General features: G+C 38.6%; 1 pseudogene; it reads left to right on the forward strand.

The window, feature by feature from the left end:
* Positions 1-15,158, forward strand: part of LOC100952903 — a 42,457-nt pseudogene extending 27,299 nt beyond the window's left edge.
* The last annotated feature ends 479 nt before the right edge of the window (positions 15,159-15,637 follow it).

A 15,637-nucleotide genomic window follows, 5' to 3' on the forward strand; every position in this document is an offset into this window, starting at 1 on the left:
TAAAATTAGAAGAGTTGTTGTATTGGCAGCTGCCTTAATACATTTTCCCTGCAATGTGAAATTGAGATCAAGCTAGGGGCTACTTCCTCCTTTTTAGCATCTGGTCAGAGAGCTGATGGATACCCCATTTGGTCCCCATAGAATGACATAGATTTGCAAAAAGATGCTAAGAATACCAGGGATTCATTGATCAAAAAATTTGGTGCTCAGAATGCAAAATTGAATTTCAAAAGAAATAATTTGCCAAATAATGAAGAAAAATAACTGTGGCAGATGAACTGGTAAAAATAATTGTGACCATTAAATTATAGAGAGTACTTACTTTGGACCTGAGACTTATCTTCTGATCAATGTTGTCATTGCTTTGTGAGTCCTAGATTAAATAAAGAGTCTCCTTTCTTTTGGGGAAAAAAATATTCTAAATGAGCTTGACAATACATGTTGTTGTTTTAGGATTCTGGACAATTCAATTTTCTCTTAATTCTGTCACATGGTAGTGTCAAAGATAAAATTGAACACTAGCTAAAGCAGAAAGGACAGATTTTAATCAGTAATATACTACTGAAATAGAACAGGAGTCCAGCATGAACTGAATTCAAATTAGATACATACAGAGGTGAGAATGAGAGACTAGTAAGAGGGGTAATTGGGATCTCAGTAGCATCAGGGAGGTAAAAAATAAATAAACAAACAAGTTGGTGAGTATAAATGCTAATTAGGCCAGAGTGCCTGTGAGCTGGCAGTTATGGGAGTAGGGACCGGGAGATAGCCACCCTGTCCTCCCTGGTGATGGCATTTTAAGGAATGACTTTTGAGTCTTTAAGAAAGACAGTCCCAAGTTATAGGACATATGTAGACAATTCAAGGGGACAAAGGTAAAATTCACTATTGTAAACCCTTTCTAGTCCAGGGACCATCCTTAGCCTAGAACAAACAGTAAATTTGGCATTCTTGAGCTTTCGCAGGTAGTCACTCTAAGGGGGATCAGATCATTCGAGGTACGTGACCTGGAGCTGTTAGAAACTGGGCTGATTCTTTTATCTTTTAAAGCAAGGGGAAAGGAATGGATGGAATTATTGGTGCTAAGACTCTGTAGTTTTTATAGGGAAATACATAGCAAATAAATGTGTAAAATAAAATGGCTTAATACCATAATAAAATATAACAAATTAATAACCAAAAATCTCAGAAATCAATAACAAAAGTCAAACGTCTAATAGAAAAGAAATGGGCAAAAGATATGAAAAGGAAATTCAAAAAGAAACAGGGATAACCCACAAAAGAGTTCGGAATTGTATAAATGGAATTTTAAAAAAAAAATTGGCTGTTATGTTGGCAAAAGTGAAAAAGAATCATAACATCCAGGGTGGCAACTGAGCACAGAAGTGAATATTCTTGTGTAATAAAATTTTATTCTATTTTAGTATATATTTCCTCAAGTTGAGAAATGGAGACAAGTTTTAATGTGGCTCTTTAAATTGGAGGAATTTAAGTGGACATAAAAATACTGTGATAGAAATAGAAAAGGAAGATTGAAGAATTATTATTGCTTAGCCCTTTTAAAGAATTTAAATGTCCTAAAATCAAGAAATTGTCAGACAAAAGAGTAAAGCAATGTTATAATTATTATCCTGAGAGAACTGTTAAAGTTGAATGTTAAGTTCAGAAAATTTGTCGCATGAATCCACTTCTATAAAAAATTTTGAGTGCTGTAAAATGAATATGTGATGATACGTATGACTATGCTAAGGAAACAGTAGCAATGGAGCTGTGCAGAAGGGTTTATGAAGCTTTTTTTTGACATGTTATGTTTTTTGGATAATGCAACAAGCATTTATTACTTTAGTAATTCAAATGACTGATATTCTTAAATATCAATGGTGTTTTAGAAATTGTATACAGAAAACTAAAAATTAAATAAAACACTAAATGCAAGAAGTATAAAGATTTGTAATACAAAATGACGGGACAGGAGGTCCGACATACCTCATTATCCCCGCCCCCTTAGGATTTAATCACAACTGACCAGCACTAATGTTAAAACAGAGATCATAAGATGGACAGAACAGACTTTTCATGGCAATAAGATAACAAATTATAAATAAGACGTAAGGTCATGCCAATCAAGGGTTAAGGCATGTACTCCCACCACTTAAAGTATAAACTATATTCTAACTGCCACAAGGTTTTTCTTTTTCTCTAGTAGCTAAACAAGCACTGGCCTTGAGGTAAATGATATTAAAACAACTGAAGCTTCAGTGTCAGGTGCTGACCTCCATCCCCTCTTCCACAAGCCATAAATTCAGCATTGAGTGGAAAAAGAGACCGATTTCAGTAACTTTCTCCTAATAAGAAGACCACTGACCATTATTGGTTCTGACTGGTTTTATGGAGGCTGTGCACTGAGTGCCTTTGTGTTGTGAAAAGAACCTTTGGTATATAAGGCCTGATTATAATGCTTTTAAGTGTTAAGCTTCCCTACCAAGTGAACATGGATCGTATGTTACCTGCATATTTGTTCAATACATATGGGTCAGGGCCACATTCACGGATATTCATAGTTTCGCTTGGAACCTGTTGAATACGTGTATTTGGCCAACCTATTCAGCTTAAATTCATGTCTTATCCAATAGCCAAGAAACACATGAAAAAAATGCTCATCATCCCTAATCATCAGAGAAATGCAAATCAAAACCACCCTGAGATATCATCCAACCCCAGTGAGAATAGCCCATATTAAAATTCCCAAAGCTGCAGACACTGGCAAGGGTGTGAAGAAAGGGAACATTTTTATTCTGTTGGTGGAATTGCAAACTCATACAGTCTCTCTGGAAAGAAGTATGAATATTCTCAAAGAACTAAAAGTAAACCTTCCATTTGATTCCTCAATCCCATTACTAGGCATCTACCCAGAAGAAAAACAAAATCATTTTACAAGAAGGACATTTGCACTGGAACATTTATCACACCTCAATTCACAATCACGAAGATTTGTAATCAGCCCAAATGCCCATCAACACATGAATGGATTAACTGTAGAATATGTATATCATGGAATACTATTCAGCTATAAAAAGATAGAGATTATACATCTTTTGAATTAACCTGGATGGAGTTAGAAAATACTCTACTTAATAAAGTATCACAAGCATGGGAAAGCAAGTATCCACTGTACTCAATACTAATATGCATGCAGTAGATAACAAATACAGGTCTATGCAAGAGAAAAACATGATTAAACTCAAGTGGGGGTGGAGGAAGAAGGAAGAGGGGAGCAGGAAGCGGGAGAGGGAGGAGAGAAGAGAGGATTGGTGGGTGTGCTCTCACCAAACAGGCACAATGTAAAGGTATATGGCACACCTCCTGGGAGAGTAGCACAACTATAACTTGGACTTTACCTAACAAATGCAAATAAAGTAACCTAATCTTACGTACCCTCATATTAATCTGAAAGAAAAAAATTACATCTTACCCCTTTCTCCCTCAAAGTACTGGACCCTGGTCTTTGGCTGGAGGCTCTTCTTCCCAGCCTGTTAGAAGGGCCACCCTATGGGCTGTAAACCTTCATAAGAAATAAATCTCTGCTCTCTAAATCCATAATGGTATAGTTTTTAAGTTAATAAAACTCATAAGATTAATGCTCACTGCAAAGTTTTACTATCAAAACCATATAGCATTTTTATTGGGTCACCATTTCTCCATCCCTTGATATTGTCACTTCATAATTGCAGTTAGCTTAATATGTTAAAAAAAAAAAAAGTCATGTTTTTTATTTTCTGACTGTTAATGAGGACTGGCAACTTTTCTTATATTTCTTGGCCATTTGTTAAAAATCTGTGAAATTCTTATTTATGTTTTTATATTATATTGTTTTTCTTTAGCTTAAAAATTATTTGGAATTATGAATAGGTCTATATTCTTGATTATACTTCATCATATATTTTGCAAACTTCTTGTGGTTTATGACTTTTCTTTGGTGCTTTTATAATTATTTTAGGTTCAAAAAATACTTTTCTACCTTAAGTGATACAGATTATCTCATATTTTATTCTAAAATATTAATTTTTATCACATGTCTTATTACACATAGAATTGATTTTTGTATATAGTATGGACATTTTTCAAGTAGATATTCTTATATAAACAATCGTACTAGCAACTTCTTGAATATTTCCTCTTTCCCCCACTGGATGGCAATGGTCATTCTGTTTATATATCAAAGCTGTACATACCTGTGAGTCTCTTTCTAGGTTCTTTGTCTTTTTCCTTTAGTCTTTCTATCCATGCTGATACTACACTATTTTAATCATTATGACCTTATGTAGAACTTAATTTTTAGTAACCCAAGATCTCTTCATCTTATTTTTTTAATTCTCAAGTATATTATTGTTCCTTTGCTCTTCCAAATACGTATGAAAATTAGCTTGCTGATTTTCACACATGCACAGGGATTTGATTAAATCGTACTAATCCCACAGAACAATTAGGGGAAATTAGCATCATTACGATAGTCATTATTCCTGTCCACGAATATAGTATAGTATATCTTCTATCTCATTAAAACTAATTTCTTTTTTGATAATTTCCTTATCCTGTTCTACATACATTTTAATTTTCATTAAAATTATCCCCAGATGGCTTAAATAATTTGTTGTCTCTATATAGAGAGAGGATTTTTTACATATTAGAAATTTGTAAATTATATGTTCAACCTCCTTGTTGCCAGCAGAAATCTTAGGGATTATTTTAAAATCTCGCCTCCCTAAGTTCTCTGCCTATCACAAGTGCCCTGTTCTCACTTCATTCATAGCTTTCCTAGACGGATCTATTTACAGCTGAGAACTGAATAAAAACATGAATGCAAACATGTTCAGAGCACAAAGTGATTTTTAAAAAAACTGAGGTTGAGCTATAGTGAAATAATCACTTACTAGATCAGTACGACTGTAGCTTTCCTAACTAGGGGATTAGTTCTCTAATTGCTACTTCTATTCCGAGCTCTTTCCTCTTCTCAGAAGAGTTGTATGGTACATTCTCTACACAATGTTGGAAGCTTCCTCCTCTGAATCTCAATCCAGTAAATAACATAAAAATATGTGACATTAAGACAATGCCTCTCTCTTTAAAATAATAATATTTATTAATCCGCGTGGCAAAATATATATTATAATCATAAGTAAAAGATAAAACAGTAAAATGGACCCTATTTGTATAACTCCATCTTTACCTGTTTTGCATTAGAAATGGGATCTTACGTAAAATTGCAAAAGAGAAAATATGATTTACTTTTACAGGTACTAAAAGGCAAATTTGTAGTTTTTAATCAGGATACAAGAACAGTGTTACCCACTGAATTTTTAGAAGTTTTCTACCTGTAATTTTCAATGGCTAGTAAGCATCACCATTAGATCTTAATTGGCAGTCATGACTTCTGGTCTAGCAGCCCCTGTTGAATTAAATATGAAAGTGCTGACCTAATTTCCCAGACATTTGGAAAGTATCATTCTCTTGCTGCTTTCTAGTATACACGGCCTGTAATAAATGGCCCCTTTAATTGCTATCCTACTGTTTTGACTAGCAGATCGCTTCTGCAAGAGCCCTGCAGGATAAAAGCCAGCTTGAGAACTTAAGCTTCTGCAATTTATGACAGAAGCTTAATTATTCCACCATTAATCACGAGTGATTTCTGGTTTTGAATCTAAAGCAGGGCAGACATGTCCATTTATTCTTAGGTTGCCATGCAGAATCCTGTACAAATTACCCTGAGCTTGCTGCTCATGTGGTATCAGTGAAGCTGTCATAGTCACTGCAAAGTTCTTTTGCCAGAGAAACTGTGAGGATCAGAGATAATAGCTTCTTGCTAGTTGTAGGAACTAATGAGATTTATACTCTATCCTTTTCTGCTGGGAAAGGAATGTGGTGTAATTCTTTTTCTCCATATCCTTGCTACTTACAGTGGGGGAGGAGGGGTAGAATTAGCATTATTGGTGTCAACTTGGGTCCCAACCTAGAATTACTGAATCAGAATCTGCATTGTCACTAGGTCCCCAGGTGATTCTTATACACATTCAAGACTCAGAAGCAGCACTCAGTGGGTCTCAGAGTGCTATCAATCAACTCTGATTACAATAATGATTATTACATATAATTGTCAATAATATGTATATGATGAGTTGTTTTTTTTTTTTTTTCCTGAGACTCTATATCACTTGAGAAAGGCACACAGGGAGAATGATTTCTTCAAAAGCTCAAACCTGAAGGTTTTCAACACTACTCATTTTATTTATTTATTTTGAGACAGAGTCTCACTTTATCACTCTTAGTAGAGTACTATAGCTTCATAGCTCACAGCAACCTCAGACTCTTGGGCTCGAGAGATCCTCTTGCCTCAGCCTCCCAAGTAGCTACTTAGTTCTGTCCTCCTTCCCCAGAATTGAAGACACAGCAGCCCATCACCTAAGGCACACAAAGGAGTGGATTTTTCTGTAGTTCCTACAACAATCATCTTTCTCCATATAATATCTTGCTGTGGTGTCCCCCAATTTTGTATTTCTAATAAGTTTCCAAGGTAATGCAGATGCCACCAGTGCGGGCACCACACTCTGAGAATCGCTGCTATCAAAATGGAATTCCAGGCATTAGGAGCGGGTGAGGAATTTTGCAGTGGGTAGGTGCTACACCAGGATCTCTTCTATGCATCAGGTTTGCCTGCTGGTGTCCCCAGGTCAGCCAAGGTCTGGCTAGTCCGAGCTTTATATAGCTGGAGGAGCGATGTGCAGAAATACTCCCCCACCCCTCACACCGACAGCTGGTCTGTTTAACCAGCCATCCCTTTTTCTAGTCACTTCATGCAAAGGCAAGAAGTCCCTTGTGCAAACACACTTTACAGACACAGAAAGTGATGCAGCTAGTAATATGCCCTCCTGCCGTAGACATTGAATGGGCACTGCTGGCATGCCAAGGGCAGAAAATGGTGAGAACTGAAGTAGCACCGTCCATCCATTGTGTACTTGGACTCTGAGATCCCACATTAAGCAACTATCAAAGAAAACTGTTTTTTTTTTTTCCTTTCCTGAGAGTGGAAACTATTTCTCCCCTTAGCAAAGAAAATGAAGAGGACTGATCTATTATGCCATCTAAAATTGGTATTTTGAACTGTTATGTATCTGTTAAATACGTGTAGCTTTTCTTTAGTAGCGTAAGAAATTATTGTGCTTAATATAAATAATTCGAAGTTACACATGTAATATGAGCATGTCAAATGTAAGACTGTGTGCATTCATTCAAACATTCACTTATCTGACAATTATTTACCACATATCTGGCATATATCAGGAAATGTGCAAAGTTCACAGACAACAGATGCAGGAAGTCAAGAGTGACATTTTCTCAGAACTTGCATGGTTCTTTTGCCAAGGATCCAGGAATGCCTGAATTCATTCCTGCAAATCAGTCCTCCTTTACTTGGAAATCTAATAGTATCTAATAAATAGCAGTACAAATGCTTCAGACGATTATTCTTTGTTAAAATTACACAGAAAAGGCCACCCCTGTTCCCTCCTCAGTCACGGTCCTGGAAGGAAATCATGTGTACACAAAGAGCCAAACCAAACTAAATAAAGGTGGTATTCATGGAGGTATGAACGAGGTTGGGGAAACAAGGAAAAGCAAAGCTCTCGGGGACCAGCAATAGCGGAAGGCTTCTACCACCCAGGCCTGATGGTCCAGGTATTCCTGGAATCTAAGAAGAACTATAACTTTGTAAAGAGACTAACTGCAGTTGGAGGAAAGCTAGCCAATGCCCAAACCCTGGCCAAACTGGGGAGGGAGTGAAAATTATTCCAAATTCTCTTTTTTCCACCTTCCAATGTCCTGCTTCCTATTAACTGAATCCAACCAGAAGCCCAAGTGACATCATTTGCAGGATCAACCTCAAGCATAAAGCAGGGCTCAGAGTAGATAATGTGCACACTTAAATACTCCTACCTCCTCAACCATAAATCACAGAAATGGAAAAGAGAATTTCCACGAGGACAGAGGGGGAAAGATACCCTAGCCTCCAAAACAAGGAAACTGATTCCTTTTGACAATTCTGCCGCAACAAATGAAAGATGCATCACAGATAAATGGGCATCCTTTCCTGAGGCATCAGGTACTACTTAGAAATGTGACAGGCAGCAATGTGCAGTGCAGACATGCAACACGGACCACGCTCACCGAAAACTAAGACTGATTAACAACTTGCCTCAGACTAGAAATCCCTCCTCCCTTAAGAGTTAGGAGCCAGCAGTAGCAGGGACCAGCAATAGCAGGAGGATTCTACCATCCCTAGGCCTGATGGTCCAGGTATTATGGGAATCTATGAGGGGAGTGTGTGAGCACAGGACTACTGACATGATCAAGGTGCATGCACTTCTCTTCCTGAAGATGGATATAATTAGATTCTTGGGTTTGTTTATGTAAAATATGTCAGTCATTTCAAATTTAGAAAAAAGAAAAGTCTGGCTATTTTTTTAAAGACATATATACAGTTTGAAATATATATATATATATATTTTATTCTGTCTTTAAATGTTGTTATGCTGTTTCTCTTTGGAAAAAAACACACAAGAATATAAATAGTAAAGTCATTTTAAAAATTGTTTATAGTATATTATCACAAATTAGGCAAAGTCTGCAGTAACAACTCAGTAGACTGATTTTCAAAAATAAACAATTAAAAACAGTGGAACTAAGCTGGTCTATGTGCAGAATAACTAAGGGAAAATGTTCTTTTTCACAGTGGGTTCTCGGTCCCATATTGGTTATGTATTGGTAACCAGTAAATAGTAGCAATCAAAGATGAAGCACAAGAGCTGAAAATTAGCTGATCTTTGCTATTGCCAACTCAAGCATGATGCTACCGTTCGCTCTCCCAACAACACAGTATTACAAGCAAGAACGATGTGCAGTGAGATTATTCAAATTCTACTGGAAATGAAGGGGTCCTATTCTTGCTCTAGGTCCACAGGTTTAGAAGGATTTGTCATGGGTAGAATAGAGTTGACCAATGGCCCACAAGCTCCTTCCCTTAGAGACCACATTCAGCATAAAGGGAAGCATATATACACAGGTGATCTGTCCTGACACCTCGATGGAGATCGCTGTCTCCTTCATTTGACTTTGGGAATAAAAGTTTGGAAGGAGAAGGAAGACCAGAAGGAGCAGTGGAGACCAAAGTCAGAGGTGAGGGGCCTTCCTTTTGACAGTCCCTGGGTCAGTATCCTATTTGCATCTAAAGCCTCAATTATTTAAAATTTCTAGTTGGGAAATGAGGAAGTGAAAACAAAGATGAGGGATACTTCTCTCCTTTGCGAGATCCTCTCCTAGGATCCTCACTGACCCTTTATCTCTAACCCATTAGTTAATCTCTAATATCAGAAGCCAATCCAGGTACCTTTTATTTGCTTCAGTGGTGTTAGTGTGGTTTCCCCCAAACTCTTGAAGTCAAGAGTCAAGTTTATAAAGACTAGTGGATTCACTTATCCCTCACTAGAAGGGCTAACTGGTCTCTTAAATTGTGGAGGGAACAGGAGGGTATCAAGTTGTTATCAAAGAGCATCTTTTCTCTTCTGGAATTGCTTTTGTATCATTTTAGTAGCAGCTTATCTATAATCCAAACAGGTAAATCACAAAGATATTGTATCTTAGGAATTACTGGTATTAGTCACATACACACCTGTAATGTATTATTACACGTACAGAGCACATACTAGTGAAGAGCTTTTTTTCTCAATCTTATCAAATACTTTTCTTCGAAGTTTAAAGATTTGGGGGGGTGGGTAAAATTTTAAATTTTTTTGTTTAAATTTCACTATTACATTTTCTCTTCACCTAAATGGCTAAAGTGTAGCTTAATGTCTTCACTTTCCTTTGGTATAAATTCAACTGATGTTTCCTAATTGTAAGCAAGTCTTTGTTCAGGGTCTGTGAAACTCAGGAGTGTTGTTAGGAGTTCAGCAGAGCTGGGCTGAGAGAGCGAGCTGAGCTGCAGGTGATGGAGCAACTGATTAAAGCAATAACACCTAAATGAAGGCACTGAGGCTTAAATCACTTCCTGCAATGGTTTACAAAAGAGTTTAAAAGTGGAGAAGTCACCAGCTCCTGTTTCAATTTCTCCCCCTACTGTGAATGACACACCCAGAGGGGGGTCAGGTGAATTGGCCCAGAAGCACAGTCTTCTTAGTGCTCAGGGAGCCCTGAACAAAAAAGCTCCTGCACTATAGGAGCTGAGGTCAGAGGGTTGGGTGAGAGAACAGGGCTGGAAAGGAAAAAGTACAGAGTATGAATCAGAGTGTGCAAAATTGCCTTCGAGATGTATCCCTCCTTCCCCCATAAGGAGGTCTCAGCAGAGACCCCTGAAGAAGACCTCTGCCCACAGCTTCAGATAAAGAGACATAGGAATGAAGCACTAGGGCTAGAAATGTAAATAGGCAAAGAACACGCCTGGCCAGAGGGCCTGAGTCCTCACTGCAACTCCCTTCGGAGACTGTGATACATTCCTTCTGCACCTGCTCTGGAATGAGGAGGGACGGTTTCCCCATGGAGGCCTGCCAGGGAAAGGCTTTGAAACTGCATGTTTCCCAACTGAACAGTCATGCGCAGACTTTGAACCAGCTGCCAGACTCCTCACTGCTGATGCCTTACTGAAAGTCCACTCTGTCATTTTCCACCCAGGCCTCGTTCAGATGACATTCAGCCACCCAAATGGATTTCTAGTTCCTCTTTTTCTATGTTGCCTTTGACCAAATATTGACTAGAGTGAAAATGATGGTAATGATAAAAACCATAACTGAAAAAACAAAAAAAGGAGGATGTGTACATTTCAGTTTATTTGAAATAATTGAGAGATTACAGAGCTGGAGTGGAAACGATGGCAGGTTCTCTTCCCATTTGTGTGTCTTCTCACACTTACAGGTGAACACAGACCAAAGCATGATTAGAAGCACTGTGCTACATGTGACAGACGGGACCTGGGTGGTCATCCGAGTTCCTACACGCCGACTCGTGGTGTATAGGAAGAGGAAAGGTGCCTCGGGAATGATGGAAAGAAAAATTATATACAGGCTTTGCCTGTAGACTTAATATTTAGGGAGCTAACATGTCTGTGTGGAGGGCAAAGACTTAGAAACTTTTCAGAAATCCTAAGGTAGTTTGTGCTATTTGGGCGGCCATCGGATATTTAGGTTATTTTAGCATTGGGTCTCCATGAAGTAGACAGTTTATGTGAGTCTCTAATCCACTGCCATATTAGGGTAATTCTGTTTCCTTTAAAATTATGTAATAAATAAATCACTAAGCTTTTGTGAAATGTCAGAAATTCCTGCCTGGATTAGTCAGAATAGGCTGTGCTGCACTGCAGTAACAAGTAAGCCACAAATCTCAGCAGTGTAATACATATACACCAAACTTAGATTTCTTGTCCACTCACAATCTCATTTCAAGTGGTTATTCACCACGTACCTCTTTTCTTACAACTCTGTAGGTGAAAATCCTTCAACTTCAGCCATCTGAACAAGAGGGAGAGCAAGAAGGCAGCCCTTACACCCTTTACTGCCCTAGATTACTTCCACCCCATCCCATGGGTGAGAATGAACGTGGAGGAGCACATGGAATTCTCTGAGTAATAAAGCATTAAGGCACCCTCATAGAATCATTTCTTTCCAATTTGGTACAGCAAAAAGCTCTGAAGTCCTAGGAGTAGCTGGTCCCCAGGAAAGGCCAGAGAGTTATCTGTCTGCAGTTCTGAACTATGGAATCACCAAGCTCAGGAAATACGGTTGGGAGGTTTCTGTGCAATTGAATTCTGCTTTTGCTTTTGTTTTGTTCTCTATATCTTGCCACTTTCATGCAAACAAGGTATTTGTGGGTTTTTAAAAAAAACAATAGCCCAAAGAGTGAACCTGTTTCACATTTTCAAATGTGATTTGGAACACAGCACATTGCATTCACGCTGTTTATCCCCCTCAGTTCTGCCTGCCTTCACCCTGCCGCACGTGAATCCTTTCTCTAGCCCATTGCTGCTTCTCTGCGCAGTGTTTGCTCAGTGTTCTAAAGCCTGTGCGCTCACTCACATGTGCATGAGTAAGCAATAAGGTGAGAACAGACTGGCACAAAACACAGTGTCGGGAAGACATAATTACAAAGAAAATCTCCTGCTAATCCAGAAAAACCTCTGCGCAGAAGTAGAAGAGAAAGAAAACAGTTTTGTACTGAATAAGCATTAAACCAGCGTGTGATGTCTCACTGGCAGGCCATCTGCCAAAGAGGTTGCAGAAACAACCAAAAAAAGTCTAACCTTTTCATACAGTCAGGCGAATACAGTATGTAACATACATGTCCACAAGACAAACAGTAACTAGTCTTCAAGTAAGAGGACTTGACAACCCCACTTACATGTAGTTTCTCTTAAATTGACCTGCTAATTGGGGTAGCCATTTGTGTTCACTAATTGTCTTTATCCAAAGGAAAATAAAACTTCTCATATCTCTATCATGTGTAGGTAGTTAGAGTCTGAGCCTGTGGCCTAAGTTAAACTCCCCTTATCTTCACGTTTCAAAGAGATGGCTCCCAGGTCCTTGAGAAAGACATTTCTAGTCTATAAAGCTGGCACTTATTTATCTTTTTAAAAAAATTTCCATGCATATCAAAGGGGCAGAGAATGAATGTACAATTAAAAATGTTCTAAAGTAAACTCTCTTAAAAAAGGAAAGGGAGAGGCCTTTTTTCTTTTTTTGTGCCAGGAAAAATTCAATTTTTTTCTTGTTTCAATTTGTCTTTACCTCGCCCAAGCAAATGCGATCTTGGAGAAATTTTTTTCCACTCTGTGATGAGAGAATGGTACTGGAAAAGAAAGAAAAAAAATACTGCCTAAAAGTAAAGGGGGAAAACTCCTTCTCCTATATAAGCACCTTATTGTTACAATTTATTACACTTTTTTGATCAATATTTACTACCTTCCTTTTTCCTTTATCTTTTTTCCTTCCTTCCTTTTTTCCTGAGGAAAAAAATTAGAATTTCCTCAAGAAACTGGACAAGAGCTAAAGTTAAAAAGGAAGTTCTGGGACTTTAGTTAAAAGGAGCACATGGGACAGAACGGTGGTTATGCACAACACAAGGGGACCCAAATGAAGATTTAGGGGGTACCCGCCCCCCTATATATGCTCATTCACTCATCTATAAAACAGACAACTTAAGTTTCTTCTTAGCCCAATCTTAGACACTTTAACATCTAAAGAATCACCTTTCCAAGGGTACAAGTAATGAAAATGTAATTCCAAACTATGTCTTTGGAAGTAGATTAATAGACGCCCAATAAAGAAGCCTTGCAGGATTTGAAAATCCTCTTTTCTCTATTTTCCTATCCTCTTAAAGTCCCACGAGTGCTCCAGAATTCCTCTCCCTCTCAAGCTCTCACTATCCTCATTCTGCCACCAAATCAGATAAACCTTATGGGATAAGGTTTGTCCAATAAACCTTGGATAAACCCTATTCCAAGGGTTCCTAGCTTACAATTTATTTTTGCCTGTGCCTGAGAGAGTCCTGCCTCTTTCTCCCAGGGCACAGACATGATCACCTTCTCCAAAAAGGCACAGGAGCAGCTGCAGCAGACCAGCCTAGAGCAGCAGCTGACCGGCCTCAGCAGACCAACCTACCTCCAACACTCATGTCACAGACTGTGGCCAGAGTCTCTCTAGCCAGGAAGCTGAACAGGTGAACATTCAAATAGAGCCTCATCCAGCGCCATTAAGAGAATCTCCAAAGTCACAAAACCAGTATGCATCAGAGCTGGGATTTGGACCCCAGGTTTTTCGACCACATATCATATCTACTATAACTAAAATGAGAAATTGTTTTTTTCTTTCTCATCACTTGTATAAATTTAAGAATTGTACAAAAAATAAAGGTAAAAAATGAAATTCAGATCATAAAAATATTACAGACAGACATATGAATGAAGAGAACACGGGTTTCAGGGTGTGCTTCCTACCTTTCAAGGTTCTTTAAACAGTGATGGGTAAACCACAGAGTCATATTCACTTGGTTTTTACCTATTTTATATTTTAGGGTTACTAGTAATCTTTCCTTTGAAAAGATATGCATTGTTTAAACAAGAAAGTGGGAAGAAATGAAAGAAAAATGGCATAAGCAAATCTGAGATTTACAATCTGAAGTCATGACTGTAAATTAGTAGTTTGGAATAAATACAAAACTCCCCGTGATCATGAAACTGTAGGGGGTATCACAGGAATCAGATACCAAGAATTTATTTACCCTTTTTAACTTTCTATTACTGCATTTATCTAGCAAGTGGGATCCAATTAAGGTGTAAATCACAGTGCACCTAGGGACGGTTGTCTAAAGACCCAGAGTTCTCCACTACCACAGGAGAGTTTATGAGCACTTCAGGTTACTGCCAAGACAGGAACGAACAAAAGCCTCAAAGCCTAATAAGCAAGACTCACAAGCAATTCACTGTTCTTTCCCCTAAGACCAAAGACCTGTTTGAGCAGTGTGTTTACTGATTCATATTATTATGAGCTGTCAAGAGCTCCTCTGGCCAGAGAAATAACAGCCCAGGTCCTGAATCTCTTTTTGAGGTACAGCTCTTTGTAAGCTGCCAGGTAGAAGGGTTCCTCAACTGTCGCTCTCAGAGAGCCACCTCTACACCTGCTATTTCTTTCCTGACACTGATTTATGCTTAATCCAGGACGAGGTTCTATATTAGGCTTGATGAAGATGCTCCTAGTTACCCATTCAAAGAGGCAGCAATTCTGAACATCTTGTCTTGGTGCAGTTTCTGCATTCCTCACTGTGCAAGGAGAATCCTGAGGTTCTCCTCTGGTTCAGACTTTGGTGATATAGGACATGGGAAAAATGAAAAAGAAACAGAACTACAGAGTATAGAAAACAGAGAGAGGAGTGGAAGCACTGAATGTCATGCCTGGACTCCCAAGAGTGCAGGAGGAGAGTTAGATGGAAGGAGCTTGAAAGAGAAGCAGCCTCTGGGTCGTTTGGAGAAAGTGAATGGCGATGAGGAAGAGGAGGGGTTTCAGGAGGAATTGCAGAAGGTTATGGAAGAGACACCCTTTATGTTCTTTAAGAGATGGACATCGTGATGCATTTCCTTAAATGCAACACTGCTCTGAGGCTGGGCCACATGAAGCCAGGGCATAATTCTAGTCAAAGATGACTTATTTTCTGACTGCAGCGCCCTGTGGAAGGGCAGACAGAGGACCTTAATCTTCTCATTTATCTACTCCAAGTCCAGCTGCAAGGAAGGCAGCTCAATAAACAGGGAAGGAAGAAAGAAAGAAAGTATGGAGTAAGGGAGAGAGGGAGGGGGGAAAGGAAGGAGGGGAGGAAGAGAGGAAGGGAGGGGCATAAAGAAATAAGGGGTCTGACAATTCATTTCATAAATTCATCTAGAAAAAGTGCTCCATACCTCATTGCTGAGTAACATACAGTCACTTTCAAAGTCCTCCCCTTGGGAAGCTATGCACAAACACCAGCACCTAGTCCACCTTTCAAAGCAATTTTGGAACTCTTTTTCTGGAATGACCATCAGAGCTGTCATCACACAAAAACATGCAACACA

This window comes from Otolemur garnettii, unplaced genomic scaffold, assembly GCF_000181295.1.
Source record: "Otolemur garnettii isolate 467f Iridium unplaced genomic scaffold, OtoGar3 scaffold00013, whole genome shotgun sequence".
NCBI lineage: Eukaryota > Metazoa > Chordata > Mammalia > Primates > Galagidae > Otolemur > Otolemur garnettii.